This window comes from Lemur catta, chromosome 18 (genome assembly GCF_020740605.2).
Source record: "Lemur catta isolate mLemCat1 chromosome 18, mLemCat1.pri, whole genome shotgun sequence".
Classification (NCBI taxonomy): Eukaryota; Metazoa; Chordata; class Mammalia; order Primates; family Lemuridae; genus Lemur; species Lemur catta.
The window spans coordinates 49,232,439-49,245,740 of record NC_059145.1 but is presented as its reverse complement, the minus strand read 5'-3'; the positions used below and the strand labels follow the sequence as shown (position 1 = coordinate 49,245,740).

Sequence of the window (13,302 nt, the reverse complement as noted above, 5' to 3'; positions counted from 1 at the left end):
CTGGGCTGGGGGCTGGGGGTGAGCTCATGCTGCCACAGGTGCCCCCTAAAGCCCCCAGGGACTTAGCACTGGGCAGGTCCACCCCCACCCACCACAGTAGTGGCTCCCTGCGGGTGAGGGCTATAGCCTCCCAGGAGAGGTCTCTGGCCCCTGAAAACCATCAAGGGTGACAGGCTGACCATGGAGTGGGGTAGGGGGGCACAGAGATCCTCCCAGGAGAAGCCGAGTGCCTTGGTGGGACCCCACCGTCACACCCCCGGTGTGCATGTCCCATGTAGATGTCCCCACGTCCCATCCACTTGGGGGGCAGCTGGTCTCTAGGCTCAGCCCCCACATGACAATGAGGAGGGGGTGTAGTTTCCAGGGAGGGTGACAGGGCCCTACACACACACACACACACTGCAGTGCAGGGAACAAAGGGGAAAAGGCCCCAGGGGCCTGCCGGGAGATCCCTCCATCTGCCCCCCATCTGCATAAGAACCCAGCTCCCAACAGGAGTGGGGGGCTCCTGACACAGGGCAGAATCTCAGCTGGTGCGGACCCCTGCTCACAGGTGGGCTCTGAGCTGCCCACCAGGCCTCTGAGGATGACTTCAGACCCCAGGGCCCCCCAGCACCTACTGCTCCAGGGGATTTCTCTGCGTAGGTGCTGTCGGGGACCTGGGGGTGCTGTTGGCCTATGGGTCTGCAGGAGAGAGTGGGGGTCCCTCCAGGGCTGCTCAAGGCCCGCAGTCACCCTTCCCAGACTGAGTTGGCTTGTGGCTGCTGTGCTGTCCCCTATTGAAGGACCACAGGCCCCTTATGGCTCCAGCCCTGGAGGGGCACAGGCTGCCCAGAGTCCAGGCAGGACAGGGTGCCAGGACCCCAAGACACACCAGGCCTGAGTCCTGCTGGGAAGTCTTGGCATTGCAGGGACACCGAGTGGAACCCAGCGTGGCCCCCAGGGGGTGGGGGTGGGGGCACAGCTTATTCACCCGCTGCCAGGTTCTGAGGTCATCCTCCCCTCCCCCATGGGTGAGGACAGAGGGACCAGCACTGTCCGGCCAGGCAGGGCTTCCAGTGTCTTTGGGAACCAACCCTACACCCAGCCCCACACCTTGGGCTCAGCAGACCCCTGTGGGCCCAATGCAGAGGCACTCCAGGAAGCCCGCACGCTGGGGCAGGGACACAGCCTGTTCCTGGGGAACTGGCAGCACAGCCCCCCGCCAAAGTCTCCCCAGGAGAAGGAAGGACCCCGCGGGCCCTGGGACCTGCCCGTCTTTTCCTGAGCACTGGGAAGGCTGCACCCTCCGATGGCCCTCCCCTCGCCTTTCCTGCAGGCTGGTGGCATTTTTCCCAGCTGAGAGCACTGCACAAAAATTGACTGGCAGACACCGATCAATTGGCAGGGAAGGGCAGCCTGGAAACTTTGCCCCCACATTGCTGGGATCCCGGCATGGGAGTACAAATACTTGTTAGAGTTCTTGCTTTCACTTCTTTTGGGTATATACTCAGAAGTAGAATTGTTGGATTATATATTAATGCCATGTTAATGTTTTGAGCTACTGCCATATTGTTTTCCACAGCAGTGGTGCTATCTCACATTACCACCAGCAATGCACAAAGCTTCCAGTTTCTCCATAACATTATTATCTTCTCTTTTTTGGGTAATAGCCATCCTAATGTGTATGAAGTGGTATCTCATAGTGTGTGTGTGTGTGTGTGTGCATGTGTGTGTGTGCATGTGTGTGTGTGTGTGCATGTGTGTGTGTGTGTGTGTTTTGAGATGGGGTCTTGGTATGTTATCTACGCTGGTCTTGAATTCCTGGGCTCAAGCAATCCTCCTGAGTAGCTAGGACTACAGGAGCATGCCACAGCACCTGGCTTCTCATTGTGGTTTTGGTTTTTGTTTTTTTTTTTTTTTTTTTTGAGACAGAGTCTCATTTTGTTGCCCAGGCTAGAGTGAGTGCCGTGGCGTTAGCCTAGCTCACAGCAACCTCAAACTCCTGGGCTTAAGCGATCCTACTGCCTCAGCCTCCCGAGTAGCTGGGACTAAAGGCATGTGCCACCATGCCCGGCTAATTTTTTTTCTATATATACTTTTAGTTGTCCAGATAATTTATTTCTATTTTTAGTAGAGACGGGGTCTCGCTCAGGCTGGTCTTGAACTCCTGACCTCAAGCGATCCACCTGCCTCGGCCTCCCAGAGGGCTAGGATTACAGGCGTGAGCCACCACGCCCGGTCCTCATTGTGGTTTTGACTGCTTTTCCCTAATAAGTAGTAATATTGAACACCTTTTTGTGTGCTTATTGGCAATTTGTGTATCTTCTTTGGAGAAATATCTACTCAGATCCTTTGCCCATTTTTTAATTCGGTGATTTTCTTGTTGAGTTGTAGTTCTTTACATATTCTGAGTATCAATCCCTTATCAGATATATTTAAGTCATTCAATATGAAATGTCTGACTTTTTAATCAAAAGTATTGTTTATTATATCTTAAACAAGAAGTAGTACAATTAATCAAAGTATGTGCCTAAACTACTGACACAGTTTTGCCATCTTAATGGTAGCTTCTTTATGCCAGCAACGAAGAAGCCTGGAGAGCGAATGGCAATGAAATCTCAAAAGGTGTTTTCCATAGCTTGTTGAGAATTGAGTATTTTTCCTCGCAAGATGTGGTCCAAACCCTGGAAGTGGTAGTCAGTTGGTACAAGGTCTGGTGAATATGGTGGATGACAGAGTTTCCAAGTCCAGCCTCTGTAGTTATAGCAGTGTTGTTTGTGCAATGTGTGGTTGAGCATTGTCTTGCAAGAGGACTGGCCTGTCTCTATCAACCAATATCACTGCTTAATTTCAAGCATCCTCATCATTTCATCCAATTGGCTGCAGTAGACATCCACTGTAATCCACTGACCAGGCTTCATGAAGCTGTAGTGGATAATACCAGCGCTGGACACCAAACAGGCACCATTAGCTTTTTTTGATGAATATTCAGTTTTGGACTGTGTTTTGGCACTGTATCTTTATCCAACCATTGTGCCAAATGCTTGCAATTGTCAAAAATAATACATTTTTCATCACACATAACAATATGGTGTAAAAATGGCTCATCTTTATGTTGTGACAGTAAAGAAAAGCAAGCTTTGGGATGATTTCTCTCCTGACACTCATTTAATTCATGCAAAACCCATTTATCCAGCTTCTTTACCTTGCCGATTTGTTTCAAATGATCCAATGCCACTGGAACAGTAACAACAAACCTTGCTGCTGGCTCATTCACGCGTCCATTGAGATTCATTCGTTTCCACTACAACTTTTAGCTCGTCATTATCCATCTTGGTCTCAAGTTGCCCACGTGGCTCATTAGCAAGTCCTAAGAAATTTGAGTTGGTCTTTATTATACAAAGAAAGTAGGAGAAAGGGTATTCCAAGAAACTTCTTATCGACATATTTTAGAGTAGGACTATACTTGTTTTTCACATATAGGATTTATAAAGTTTTACATACTCAAATTTATCAGTCTCTGTGTGTGTGTGATTTTTTTCTCCATTGCTTTAGGGCTTTGGATATTCTTCTCCATGCTCAATCTTACAAACAGGTGCCTATATTTTGTTATAGCTTTTGAAAAAAATCTTGCGTTTTTACAGTTGTATTACTTAAGTGATTTGGACTTTGTAAAAAGAGTGTAGTGTAATGTAAGGATATATTTAATTTTTACAGAGACAAATTTTCCACTCCAGTTTGTTGACTAATCCATGCTTTCTCTATTTATATAACATTTCTCAATGCAGAATCTGGAGAAGTGGTATACTGGTCAGGTGTTATGAAACAGAGAGAGTGTTCATTGGGGCAAGGAAGAATTTGGAGGGCCATGCCTGGGAGTCCTTCCCTAGGTGGTCCCAGCTCTGAAACTAGTTGATGAAAAACCACACCTCATGCCCCATTACTCTCCCTTTCCCTTCCTTCCCCTCACCACCTTAGTCCCTTGCCCTCTCTTCACAATCTAGTAGATAAATTCATAAATTCAACCTAATCCGAATTAGGTTGCATGGAAATAACTCTTTTGGTCTTCTGGACTTCCCCCCAACCTCCAGCCAGTGGCCACCCGACCCACACACACATTCACTCAGCTGAAGGACAAAAGAGATAAATAGAACCATTGTAAAGGGAAAACAGAGCCAAGGGTTAAATGCTAGGCAAAACCATTTAGAAATTCATAGATAAGTTACCTAATTTACATTAGGTTGAATGAGAGATGGTATGTGGGTACAAAAATTGAAATGATGCCCACAAAGTATAAGAGGAGAAAAATGTGCAGTTATGCACCACTACTTTCCTACACATATATGATGCTGTCTTACTCGAGTGGTCTCTGTGAAATATTAATATATAGAACCATACAGTCCTCTATTTTATAAATTAAGTACCAGACTTAAAAAAAAAGGCAATTCACTTAAAGCTTTTCATTGTTGGAAGTCCAATGTTCAAACCAGTTATGGCTTGCTTTTCTTCTAACATTCTTTAACCTCTCTACTAAATTTTAATGGCATATATTTATCCTTAAAATCAAAATAAGTTAAAATTATTTTGTAATGGTCTTTGAGATAGACAAAAACTCTGGGATGTATGAGAAAAAGGGCTGTGAATGGTTTGAAAGATCATGTTTGACTGATGTACATCATAGACCTATTCAAGTACCACCTGTTTCTAAGTTCTAACTTAATCTTAGAGACCAGCAATGAAAGCTAATTGATAAATTGGATTAGATTCCCAAAATTTCTAGAACAGTCTCTTTCTGATGATTCTCAGGTATAGTGGTCCCCCCTTAAGCTGTGGGGGTTCCAAGACCCTCTGTGGACACCTGAAACCAGGATACTATCAAACCTTACTTATACTATGATTTTTTCCTACACATACATGTTTATGATAAAGTTTAATTCATAGATTAGGCACAATAAGAGATTTACAACAATAATAATAAAATGGAAGAGTTATAACAAAATACTATAACAAAAGTTATGTGACTTTGGTCTCTCTCAAAATATCTTACTGTACTGTACTCGCCTATTTTCAGACCTCACTTGACTGCTGGTAACTGAAACTAAGTATAGGTGCACGTGCCCACTGATGATGAGAGCAAGACGTCTTAGCCGAAACGTCTTGCTTCCAAACTCCTGGGAGAAAAGACAAGAGGGAAAATATGCGAGCATTATAAAAGTATGCCTATCGCTGATACTTTCTTAAACCACAGGTGTGCGGGATCTCCTCCCGTTAGATGTCAGATGCAGACTGACTGATAGACAACCTACTTGGAACGCAAATTTGCGGTGCTCTTGCCAAATTGGCAAGGGCTGGTCCTGTTCTTGTTGAGGTGCTGTTTGCCTGTGCACAGAACGGGAGTGCAGCACCTGTCTGCAATTCCTCCTGACGATGGATTAAAAAGATGCTAGAACCAGGTGGCCGGTTTTGAGGCCGCAGAACCAGCGGCGCTCGGACCGCGGAGCCGGCTGCCCCTCGGCGTGCGTGCGGACGGAGGGCTCCTGCGGCTGCGCGGGAACGCGCTGAAGCGCTGCGGGCAGCGCGCGGGAGCCGGGATGGAGCGGAGGTAGGAGCAGCGCGCGGGGCTCTGGTGGGCACAGCCCGTCCGGGCGGCAGGGACGGGCGACAGCGCCGAACTTCCCGCCTGGCCGCGGCCGCCGCTGGAGAAGACACACAGGAAGTGCGGGCGCGCGGCCAACATGGCGCCCCCCGCGCCCGCCCGGCGCCGGCTCAGGCCCCAGAGGCGCCGGGCGGCGGGAACCGGCGGCTCCGGAGGGAGGGCCAGGCGCGGCGGCGGCGGAGCCGGAGGATAATGGTGGGGAAAGCTCGGCGGCGCGGGGCGGAGGCCCGGGAGGACGGCGCGGGGCCTGGTAGGGCCGGGAAGCCACGGAGTCGCGTGAGCACGTCCTCCGGGGCCCCGCGCCGCCCGCCCGGCCAGGCCTTGGACCGTGCGCGGTGGGGCTGGTGGCAGCGCGGTCCCGGCGTGTGGACGGCGGAGAGGAGAGGACGCTTCGCAGTCTCCGGGCGCAGTGGGCGGTGGGAGCCGCGGCGCAAGGTGGGGCCGAGGCCAGGCGGGGGTCCGTGTCGGTCCCGGGGGCTGCGGGCGACGCCGGGGGTGAGGCCGCCGCTGCCTCAACGGGTCCTCGCGGGCCTCTGGGACTGTCCCGTGGGGTCCGCCGCCCTCCTCCCGCCGGAGCTCTGGGGAGAAGCTGCCGGGCCGCGCTGGGACGAGGGGGCTCCTTGGGGGCGGCCGGGCCGCGAACTGTCCTTTGCTCTGTCCTCCTTCGCGGTTTTCTTCAGAGCCAGGCTGTGGAGGCGCTTTGCGGTGTGTGCACAGCACCTGGTGTTTTACACAGCGTCCTATGCGGGGTTGTATGTGGTGTGTACTCAGAGTCATGCTGTGTGTACACGGCATCCTTGTCCTTAAGCTGTGTATGCAGTACCACGTGTCATATAGAGTATTACACAGTACCCAATGCCATATACAGTGTGTACATAGTACCTAGCGTTCTGTACTGTGTGTACACACTGTCCTTGTCACGCTGTGTATGCAAGCGCTACCGGTTGTCTCATACAGTGTGTACGAAGTACTTGGTGTCATATACAACAGTGTATACATAGTACCGCATATCATACATGGTGTGTAGGGAGTATTCTTGTCACTTATGCTGTGCATACGCTACTCAGTGTCATAAATAGAGTATATACATAGTACTTGGTGTCATGGAGTATGTACATAGTACCAAGTGTCATATAATGTGTAGATGGTATCCCTGTCATGCTGAGTACGCAGTATACAATGTATCATATATAGCATATACATAGGATTGCTGTGTATGCAGTATCTTTGTCATGCTGGGTACACAGTACTCGATGTCATGTACATTATATACATAGCATCTGGCATCACATACAATGTGTACATAGTACTTGGTGTTATATGCAGTGTGTACACAGTATCCTTGTCACTTTTGCTGTGTACCCAGTTCCCATTGTCATATATGGTGTGTATGCAGGACCTGCTATCCTATACATTGTATATGTAATAACTGTTGTCATATATGGTGTGTACAGTATCCTTGTCACTTCTGCTGTGTACCCTGTGTACATAACCAGTGTTATGTACAGTGTATGTGCAGCATCTGGTGTTCTATGCTGTATACATAGAGTACCAGTGTGCATGCAGTACCTAGTGTCATATACAGTGTGTATGTGGTACCTGATGCTCTATGCAGTGTGTACAAGGTACCCTGCTGTCATGTATAGTATGTATGCAGTACTCAGTGTCATACAGTGTGTACCTAGCACAGTACCTGGTGTCACATATCGTGTGTCTGTAGTACCTGATGTCATATTTGGTGTGTACGTAGTATCCTTGTCACATAAGCTGTGTACCCATCACCCACTGTCAGATGCAGTGTGTACACAGTCCCCAGTGTCCTATCCAGAGTATGTAGTACCCTATGTCATACAAAGTGTAAACATTGTCCCTGGTAATAAGGATGTTTGTGAGGTTGGAAGTGATGCCCAGGTGGCCCCCTCAAGGAGTGGACATCCTACAGGCAGGCTGGGTTTTTAGGAAGGTCCTGAGTCCTTGCTCTGCCTCACTGTGGCATTCTGCACCCCACAGTCAGCTGTGTCTCAGGAGGCAAGAGAATTCTTAAAAATAATCTAATTTGTTTGTCCACAGGCAGAAAATTAATGTTTACTTGTTTACTTTTAAACTGAGAAGCAGAGTAGTATCAGCTTACTAATAATGGAACGTTTAAACTTTTCAGATTTTGGGGTCATTGGTTCTAATTAATGGTTTGAAGTTATCAGAGAGAGAATGTTGGTTGTACTTTAAAAGTTTAAAGGTTTGAGTGCTTTCTGGTAGGCAAGGTCATATTTGTAATTCTTCTGAATGTCTGATTTGTACAGGCAGGAGATAAAATATGATTTTCTGTACAGGCATATTATTTTACTTGTCTTTGACTAATTGATGCAGATTACATTACAGTCGTTATTTTTGGTTCACTCATCTTTATAAGATGAACAGGATACAGAATCAGATCAGAAGATATAGTTTGTAATTATGACAGAATCAAAATATTTTTCTTATTTAAGTATGTGATTATGAGGATTTCTGTATTTTACAATGTCTTTGTTTTCTGTAGAAATTGCTGATGTGAAAACTGAATCTCCCTTTTACATTCTCTAAATTGGGCACCTTATTTTTGCAATTACCATGTGTGAGGTATTTAAATAAGCACACATGTCCTTCCAGCTTTACAAAGAAAAATCAATTAAAATGTTAAAATTTAGCCCTTTAGTTCATACTAAACATTCCTAGGATGTGGTTATGTTGGTGCTTTGAATAGATATCATCTTGCATGCTTCAGTAAATGACATATGTTTGTTTGAACTCTTACCCTTTTGTAACCCCCCCTTTTTTCTTTTTAGGGTTGCTCAGATAATGTATGATACGGGCATTCATACACTTTGGCATACCTTAACTGAGACACTAATTGGACCGAACTAAGAATTTTAACATTTGTAATGGAAGTATGAAATGCTGCTCTAACTTGCTTACTTAAAGCCCTAATGCTCTGATGTCAGATTGTCTTTGTCTTCCTTGTCCTTCAATTGAATTCTACACAGAGACCATCATTACATTTAAGCAAAGAGGCTGTGTCTTAAAAAAAAAAATGGAGAAAATAGTCTTATCCTTGATAGTTAAAAACTTTTCACTGTTTGCAAACCTTAACTTGGATTTACTATTTAATTTTTTTTACAGGGTGATAAGGGTTTTTTTGTTCGTTTGGCTTTTTTTATTTTTCCTTTGTCATTAGAGGTAGCATGACAAAATGATGAAGAGCACACACTTTGAGACACAACAGCTCAGGTTTGAATCTCTCCTCTGTCCTTTACTAGCACAGTGACCTTGGGCAAATCACTTTAACTTGCCATGCCTTGTCTCAGTTTCCTTATATGAAAAACAAGGGGGATAGTAATTGCAGCAAACTCATAGGGTTATTGTGAAGATTAGATGAGGTACCATTTTTAAAGCACTTGAAACAGTGCCTGGCTCATAATGAGCACAGCAAAGATAGGTAAACACAAGTTGAGCTCCTTCTTACAATACATTATTTTCAAGTTGATTTAGGAAACACAGATCCTCAACCTGTAGTCTCAATAAAGGTATTTCCGTACTGTGTTCTGATATAGGCTGTCTTGTGTTCCCAGTGACAGTCTAACCTTAAGAATTCTTTCTAAATTTGTTTTTTCTTCATTCTAGTAGGAGAAGGAACATGTGTAATGCATGCCCATCACTATTTTTTAAAAGCTGCCAGTATAAAAGTTGCCTATTAGAAATGGTAGTTTTAGTATTTGGAGCTCAAGTACCATATACCTTAGGTTTTGAAACCTCATGTGCCCACAGCATGGATTTAAATGAAATTCATAAATAATCTAAAACCTCATTTATCATTGATCTTTTTTTTTTTTTTTTTTTTTTTGAGACAGAGTCTTGCTCTGTTGCCCAGGCTAGAGTGAGTGCCGTGGCGTCAGCCTAGCTCACAGCAACCTCAAACTCCTGGGCTCAAGCAATCCTACTGCCTCAGCCTCCCAAGTAGCTGGGACTACAGGCATGCACCACCATGCCCGGCTAATTTTTTGTATATATATTTTTAGTTGTCCACATAATTTTTATTTCTATTTTTAGTAGAGACGGGGTCTCGCTCAGGCTGGTCTTGAACTCCTGACCTCGAGCGATCCACCCACCTCGGCCTCCCAGAGTGCTAGGATTACAGGCGTGAGCCACCACGCCCGGCCCTCATCATTGATCTTGACTGTTGTTTCCTATGATAGAAGTTAGACAGTTTCTGTGTTTAGTTTGCTTTGTCTTATTAATTTGTATTTAACTCTCATAGCATACATCTGAATCTCTGCTTTTGCACAGTAGTTATCTCAGAATGTTGGAAAATAAGCATTCCTTACACTCCTGAGGGCTTGTTTACCTGAAGCAATTTTAATGTTTTTTATCATGACTCAATCTTTGACGAATAATACAAATATCTGAAATACACATTGTGAGAGTTCTTATTTTAACCATTAGTTTTAAATTAATATTTCCCCCCACATCTGTCACCCTGTCTGTAATTGTTTCAGGTTATATGTTTTATATTTGTTTGAAACAGACTTTTTGAATAAAGAAAATCTTTGTCACCTCTTCATTTGATCATCCTTAATCCCTTACCAACATTTTTACTAGGAATTTTCACAAGAAGTAAAAAGTAACTGATTTGAGTTCACTGTATACCTGTATCTGTCACGTAATAACTTTGAGTTAGTTACTTGCAGTACCACTGTCACATTTCAAAACAAGTATGAATCTGCTTTGGTGCAGAGACTCTGTGCAGAGGTTGCACTGCAGGTTATCAGTGTTTTGCCCCCCAGTAGTCTTGGTTTTTGAAATGTTTTGGTGTCTACAATTTTATAACACAGATGAGTTATAATATATATTAATATCATGTATTGTCCATCTACTGTATGTCAGCCACTGTGCAATTATTTACATACATTATCTCACTTAAAACCCTTACGTATTATCATCTTAAAAGCATAGCAGTCCTCCTTTAAGTTATGGAAGGTTCACCTGCTTGTAGCACACCCCTCATCCCCTCCCATCGCATGACAAACAGAAAAACACACACACAGAAGAGAAGTGGGTGAATCAGATGTTTTGAGAGAGAATGTGATCCATGTCACATGAAAGTTTGAGAATCCCTGGAATAAGAGGTAAATGATAGAAATGAAGATAATGGGAGGGAGATAAGACTCTAAATCTAAATCCTCAATAAAGTAGTCTTTTTGAGTAATCACGGCTTAACTTTAATTTTTAAAACATATACAGAAATGAATTATTGCTTTCAAGAAAGCTTATGTGTGTGTACGTACCTGCTGTTACATTTTTTCTGTAGGAAATTCATAAAAAGTTATTTAGTTTGTATTGTGAAAATGCTATACAAGGTTTAATATCAAAATTAGTTACAAATGGAAAGAAATAGTCTATAAAACAAAAATTATTTGGAATTTTTTTAGTATTTGTATAATCTATTTCATATTTTAGGAGGGAAATTTAGCAAATTAGATATTTAACTCAATTCAGCAAATTATTTAGATATTTAGTTAATCTTTCTTTTTTGTATATTTTCTATTTCAGAGTAGTATTCTGATTTTTAACTGAGGTTTCTTTTAAGGGAAATTTAGCATCTTGGAATGTATTTTCACAATTAAGGTGCAGGGTAAGATCTTTTAAATGTGTTTGGTCAGATAGCAGTAGAAATACCCTTATGTGCAAACACTGAAGTAATTTATTCACACTATTAAGTCATTGGAAAGTTACGTTTGTACTGAGTATGTGGCAGATTTCACTTAAAGTTGGTAACATCAGCAATTGTCCAGAGTGTTTGCTCCATAAATGGCTAAAAGTTTGTCTATCTTTGTGTAACATTAAAAAGAGAAATGATGAGGGTAATAGAATACTGTTGCATCAGAGTTTTAAAGGAGTCATATAGACTCTTATCTATATGTTCTTCAGGGATGAGAGTGATATATTTCCAGATCACATTATCTTATACATTAGTTGGAAAATGTGTTGCTGAAAACTTGTACACAAAGTTTTATTTTTTAAACTGAATAATAAGTATAGTAGGTAAGCTAGTTTTATTTTAAATAAATGCTTTTATAGTTCAAGTTGCTTCATAATTAAATCTGTTTCATAAAATCATATTAAAAATTGCATTTTTGTACAAGTAGAATATATGCAATTTTAATGTCTTAACTTCATTTATTAATACATTGTTATTTATTGGAACTCTGCTATGTGCCATACACTTGCTAGGTGCTGAGGTGAACAAGATAAGAGAGTTCTAGCCATTGCAGAGTTTATAGTTCAGAGTTACACAATTACTGAAGGAAGCACAATAAAGTGTAACAGAAGAGAGTAAGTCCAGGGTACTGTGGAACAGAATCTGAAGTAAGATACATTGTATTTGAGTTAAGATTACTTGTGAGGTGTTACCACTGATGATTTAAAATTTATTCTAATTTGTAACTTTGAGATTTTACCGTATTAACCACCTGCGGGTTTTTAAAAGCAACTTTCTTTCTTTTTTTTTTGAGACAGAGTCTCACTCTGTTGCCCTGGCTACAGTGTCCTGGCATCAGCCTAGCTCACAGCAACCTCATACTCCTGGGCTCAAGCAAACCTACTGCTTTAGCCTCCCGAGGAGCTGGGGCTACAGACATGCACCACCATGCCCGGCTAATTTTTTCTATATATTTTCAGTTATCCAGATCATTTCTTTCTATTTTTAGTAGACCCGGGGTCTCGCTCTTGCTCAGGCTGGTCTCAAACTCCTGACCTCTAGCAATCCACCTATCTCAGCCTCCCAGAGTGCTAGGATTACAGGCATGAGCCACCACTCTCAGCCTAAAAGCAACTTTCTTATGTTAATTTTTTACAGTACTCTGTTAAAAAGTAGACCTGTATTAAATATCAAACATATATTATGTTCTCCAGATATTATCTGAGCATGTAAGTGAAACATACACCCATTTAAAAGTTTTAGTGTTTTTTTTTCCAGTTTGATCAGCTTGTATGTTAAATAAATTTAAAATATAATTCAAAGAATGTAGGATCTTCTTTCTTAGTTTAAGCATTTATCATGTGGACATAAAAGCAAGATATACAAATATTTTTCAATGGATTTCTGTTGAGAGCTTGTCACATTAATTCTCATAAGTGGGATTAAAAATACTATTTAAAAAATTCAGTTAGATACTATGGTTTATAGCAAGAGAATCTGACTTATATACATTTTAATTTGACTATGCACATTAGATCACTTTGCAAGTCCACTTTGCAAGCAGTTTCTAGCAAGCTAGGTTTTATCACAAACAGTGCCTGTGGCACTACCGTCTTTTTTTTAAGATGTCCATCATTGAGCATCTTCCATACTAGGCAATGTATATTTTCCATTTAGTCTTCACAACAGCATCATGAGGGGAATGTTGTTATAACGATTTTACAATAAGGGAAGAGACACAGTTAAATTGCTGGTACCCAAGTTCACACAGAGTTAATCAAGTTGGTTTCAATCCATGTGTATGATGACTACCAAACCTGTAGTATGTTATGCTAGTCTGTCTCCCTAAAACCCATCAACCTCTTGGGTCTTTGTACTGATATGCCTTCATCTTCCCAATGTATCTTTATAAGTCTGCAAAAGTATGTAATAT

At 42.9% G+C, this 13,302-nt stretch overlaps 1 long non-coding RNA gene across 8 annotated transcripts in view; it reads left to right on the top strand.

Annotated features, from left to right (window-relative positions):
- Positions 1–13,302, top strand: part of LOC123623579 — a 77,631-nt gene that overhangs the window by 40,518 nt on the left and 23,811 nt on the right. Inside the window, exon 1 of one of the 8 annotated variants that reach the window (XR_006729917.1) lies at positions 5,171–5,196. The exons of 1 other annotated variant lie outside the window; for it this stretch is intronic. This is a non-coding gene — a long non-coding RNA (uncharacterized LOC123623579). Of the gene's footprint in view, positions 1–5,170; positions 5,197–5,360; positions 5,585–5,810; positions 5,834–6,052; positions 6,074–8,879; positions 8,903–9,604; positions 9,629–11,286; positions 11,304–13,302 lie in introns of those variants that run through there. 6 more of the 8 variants (XR_006729911.1, XR_006729912.1, XR_006729916.1 and 3 more) reach the window with 6 other exon arrangements.